Source organism: Formica exsecta, unplaced genomic scaffold (assembly GCF_003651465.1).
Source record: "Formica exsecta isolate Colony F162 unplaced genomic scaffold, ASM365146v1 scaffold773, whole genome shotgun sequence".
Taxonomy (NCBI): domain Eukaryota; kingdom Metazoa; phylum Arthropoda; class Insecta; order Hymenoptera; family Formicidae; genus Formica; species Formica exsecta.
Genome location: NW_021853541.1, coordinates 55,232 through 60,903, shown reverse-complemented (window position 1 = coordinate 60,903; position 5,672 = coordinate 55,232).

The following is a 5,672-nucleotide window of genomic DNA, read 5'->3' as shown; positions in this document are numbered from 1 at the left end:
GGTTTGCTGGGAATTGACCTCTCCCTTTTTTTATTGATTGAAATGCTTAAGTTACACAATCCTTAAATTTTTTTGAATTATTAGATGTATATTATAATAAATGAATATCTGTAATAATATATTCTATATGTATTAGTAATATAACATTTGTTATATTGCTAAACGATTACAGTTGTTATATTTATGTTATGTATCACGAGTTATGTGTGTGTTATATTACCTTTTTAAAGAACTATTATGAGTTATATACGTAATAAAATATAACTATGTTCTTCTAAAAGAACTTGCTTTCAAGGTTAGATAACACTTACATCTCGTCTATATAATCGTGAAACATAACATTGTTCTTTTTATGTGCTCCCTAGGTTATGTAACAGTTACATATTGGTTTGCTGGGAATTGACCTCTCCCTTTTTTTATTGATTGAAATGTTTAAGTTGGCCGCTTAAGTTACACAATCCTTAATTTTTTTTGAATTATTAGATATAATTTTGAAGCACATTGGTTATTTTTGAGGAAATAGTTAATGAACTCGTTTTTAAGAATTATATAAAACGTCAAATATGAGTAATAAACAAGTTACATAACTATGTCTACAAAAAATAACCAAAGTACTTTGAAATTGGATCAAATCATTCAAACAACATCAAATTTATTGCAGTGTAACGTAATTACTCTTGCATGCAAAGTTATTATATAAATGAATTATATGCATGTGTCGTATAATAAATTTAAATTACTAGAAGTACACAAACTTTTTAATACAATTCATGGTTTCTATTGTTACGTCCAGACTCGAAGAAGGATGAGTCGCAACGACGGAAGGGCGCAACAACTATCTTAATTATCTCGAAATCAGACGCCTTGCGGCGTAAGAATCGGGTCGAACGAACTCTTAGGTCTGAAAGCCAGGTAAACGACCGTTTAGGTCGCTATTACCCTGTTTATTCAGACGTTCGCTCGGTGGTCCCTTTTCGATCAGGGAATTTAATCCCTGTTACGCGGGATGGGACCTAGTGCGATCTTTGTACTGGGAACGAGAGAGGGGTTAAGAATTGTTTAACTAGTTAAATAAAATATAATTTTATTCATTAGAAAAATAAAAAGTTTGAATACATGATATATATATTTGTAGAAAGTGACAACATTTATCGTGTGAGTGTGAGTGTTTGTGTGTGGTTGAGCTTATCGCTCCGCGGGTGTTACGATGGTTCGGGGGACATCAGCCAGACTGAGTTGGGAAAGGCATTATCGTTAAGATTAGAATTCTGGCTGGTAAATACAATATCTTCTATTATCTTTCAAAATAAAAACAAAGTGTAAAAGTAGGTCAGTGAAGAAATGGGTTATTGAACGAAGGAGATATGGAGATTTTTAAATTGTGTTAATCTTGGTAGGACGATGCTGCTTCCAAATCAGGAAGCTCATCGATAAATTCTTGGATTGCTTTGTCTATGTCATCCAATTCGGGAGACTGAGGAGAGGGAGGGAGAGAATTATTGAAGATCACTGTTAAAATTGAAGAGAATGATCGCGGGGAACCGCCGAGTGCTGCCGTAAAAGCTCGAGCGACACCCGCCGAAACGCCGCGCTGTTTTGCCCAGGGGAGATGACGTGTTTACCGTAATTACCCGCCGAAAAACAACACGTCATTATCCCCACCCGGGGGCAAACGACGCGGTTACCGCTAGACGCTCGGTTACCGTTAGACGCTCGGCCCGCCATCCGCCGGCGGTGTCTGCCCCCACGATACATAGAAAATTTACAACCGCAAATAGCCGAACGAAAACAACGAGATACTGAAAAGTTCGCGCCATACGCGGACGAGATGATAACTCTCATACGCCGAGCTGGGGGGTTTACGCGCGACCAACGACTGTCGCGAATTTACGCGAACATGCGGCCAGATTATAAGAGGTACATCAAACGCCGGGACGTGCACACGACTTAAACGAATTGTTCGATGACGCCGCGGAGTTCGAGCGGATCGAGCAGGAGCAATCGAGCCGGAGACCGTACAGCACTACGACACCGACCGTAGCGACCGCGTATAACCGGGAGGAGTGCTGCTGGCGCTGCAAACAGCGGGGGCACACCCGGTTTCAATGCAAGCAAACACCCCGACGTTTCTGCTCGCAATGCGGGAAAGACGGATTTTTTATTTACTGACAACTGTCATCCGCCGCCGGGAAACGTCAGACGCGCCGGGAGTACCACGGCCGAACCCCGGGCGCCCAGACGATAGTGAAATATACACCGCGGCCACATATTACGACTACAATTCACGGACACCCCGTGGAAGCTCTACTCGATTCAGGATCAGAAATCTCGTTCGTTAATGCCGAAACCGTCGAGACTATGAAAAGGCTAGGCATCAAGCCCAACGAGGAGAACAGCCAAGTGCAAATGGCCGACACGAGCCTGACACCGCCAGCCAACCTGCGGAAAGAATAGCGGGCTGGCTACTCGAACAAAGGAAGAAGAAAACCGCCTGAAAGAATTCCTGGACCACAAACTCAATCAGTTCCAGGCGGTCACAGGACCGACCCCGCTGGTCGAGCACTACATCCGATTGAACCGGACCGTACCAATCAAGCAAAGATATCGGCCACGCAATCCGGCTATGCAAACCATCATCGACGCGGAAGTCGAAAAAATAGAAAAAGCGGGGGTAATTGAGTCATCTTGAAGTGCATGGAGCTCGCCCATAGTGGTCGTCCGGAAAAAGGACGGGAAACACCGCTTTTGCATCGACTTTCGGAAAGTCAACGAGGTCACCGAAAAAGATGCATACCCGCTGCCGCAAGTCACCGCCACCTTGGACAAACTACGCGGCGCCCGATATCTAACGACGCTCGATTTAAAGAGCGGGTACTGGCAAGTACCCTTGGCACCAGAAAGCCGACCGATCACAGCATTCACCGTACCGGGAAAAGGCTTAATGCAATTCCGAGTGATGCCTTTCGGGCTGCAGTCCGCCCCGGCCACGTTTCAGCGCCTGAGTTCGAGCGGATCGAGCAGGAGCAACCGAGCCGGAGACCGTACAGCGCTGCGACACCGACCGTAGCGACCGCGTATAACCGGGAGGAGTGCTGCTGGCGCTGCAAACAGCGGGGGCACACCCGGTTTCAATGCAAGCAAGCACCCCGACGGTTCTGCTCGCAGTGCGGAAAGGACGGCATCCTTACCAACAATTGCCACCCGCCACCGGGAAACGCCAGACGCGCCGAGATGACCGCGGCCGAATCCCGGACGCCCAAAAATTAATTAAATACACTCCACGACCGCACATCACCGCGACGATCTACGGGCAATCGGTGGAGGCCTTGCTCGACTCAGGCTCCGAGGTCTCGTTTGTCAACGCCGAGATTATAGAGATGATCAGACGATTCGGCACCGAGCCCGGCGGGGAAGACGGACACATACAGATGGCCGTTGGGGCTACCGCTCGGACGTGCAGGAAAGTCCAACTACTAGTCAAATTCCAGGGGCGAACCTACATCCACGAATTCGCCATACTGCCGACACTACGAGAAGCGGCATTGATCGGGATCGATCTATGGGCCCGCCTGGGGCTCACAATCTCGCCGCCGCAGCAACGACAAGCCTGGAACCGCCAGCCAGTCTGCGGGAAGACCAGCGGGCTAGCGATCCACACGAGGAAAGAGAAAGAACGGTTAGAGGCCTTCTTGAATCACGAACTAGACAAATTCCAATATGTCACAGGGCCGACCCCACTGGCCGAACACCACATACGCTTAATCCGCACCATACCCATTAAACAAAGGTATCGGCCACGTAACCCGGCCATGCAAGCAGTTATTGACGCAGAAGTCGAGGAAATGGAGAGAGCAGGGGTGATCGAGCCATCCCGAAGCTCGTGGAGCTCACCCATCGTGGTCGTCCGGAAAAAGGACGGGAAGCACCGCTTCTGTATCGACTTCCGAAAAGTAAATGAAGTCACGGAGAAGGACGCCTATCCACTACCGCAAGTCACCGCCACCTTGGACAAACTACGCGGCGCCCGATATCTAACGACGCTTGATTTAAAGAGCGGGTACTGGCAAGTACCCTTGGCACAAGAAAGCCGACCGATCACAGCATTCACCGTACCAGGAAAAGGCTTAATGCAATTCCGGGTGATGCCTTTCGGGCTGCACTCCGCCCCGGCCACGTTTCAGCGCCTGCTCGACACCGTCATCGGACCCGCGCTCGAACCGAACGTATTCGTATATTTAGACGACATTATTATAATCAGCCGCACGTTCGACAAACATTTAGACTTGCTCGCCGAAGTATTCCGCCGTCTCCGTCAGGCCCGCCTCCGGTTAAACCCAGACAAATGTCGATTTTGCGTCGACCACCTGAAATACCTGGGGCACGTTGTCGACCGTACCGGAATCCACACGGACTCCCACAAGGTCAGCGCGGTCGCGAATTGGGCCGAACCCCGTTCGGTAAAACAAATTCGACAGTTCCTCGGGATGGCGTCATGGTACCGACGATTCATAAAAAATTTCTCGACGCTAGCAGCACCCCTCACGCAATTAACAAAGAAAAACGCCCGCTGGGCATGGGGGGCGGAAGAAGCCGCCGCGTTCCGACAATTAAAACACGCGTTAACCACCGCGCCCGTACTCGCATGCCCGGACTTTAACCGCCGTTTCTTCCTACAAACGGACGCAAGTATCAGCGGCCTCGGAGCCATCCTCACGCAATATCACGAGGACTGCGAACGCGTCATCGCCTACGCGAGTCGCACGCTATCCGGCGACGAAAGAAATTATGGCGCCACGGAGCTCGAATGTCTCGCGGTTGTCTGGGGCATACGGAGAATGCGAAATTATCTAGAAGGGTACGCCTTCACCGTCATCACGGACCATCAATCCTTACGCTGGTTGCAAAAACTGGAAACTCCGACTGGACGACATGCCCGTTGGCTATTCAAGCTCCAGCAATTTGACTACGAGATAGGGATGTTCGATTCCGATTCGATTCTTTAAAAGATCGATTTTTTTAGTCATAAATCGATTTTTTTAATCGATTCTATGCTATACGATTTTTTTGCGAATCGATTCTTTACCCTAAGAATCGAAGAACTGATTCTATTTTTAAAAATTCTTTTTTCTCGCTTGTTTCTTACCTGTCGCTACTGTTTATATCTACACCATAATACTATGCTTGCGGTCGGTAAGACACTAGAAATGCTTCGAAGCATTGCATTAACCAATCAGAATAAATAAATCTTTACTCTTTTTGTCTTGATTGGCCAATCAAATGCTTCGAAGCATTTCTAGCGTGTTTCCGACCGCAGCCTATGTCTACACTCTTTACAATCTATATAGTCTAAGAGCCAATTTCACCAAGTCCGGTCACATTAAAATTTAAAATTAATTAATTCAATTAAAAATTTTTTATGGTCACAATTAGCTAAAATTAATTAATTAATTAGATTTATGTATGTTTCAATTATATATAAATAATTTTGTACGATTTTTTAGATCGATTCTTGCAAAATCGATTCTTTGATTCCGATTTTTTAAGAGAATCGATTTTCATGATTCGATTCAGAATCGATTCAAGAATCGATTCTTTTAAGAGAATCGAACATCCCTACCTTGGACTGCTTAGGGCCGGAGCACAGACTTTTGCATAAGCGCATAACCATAAGC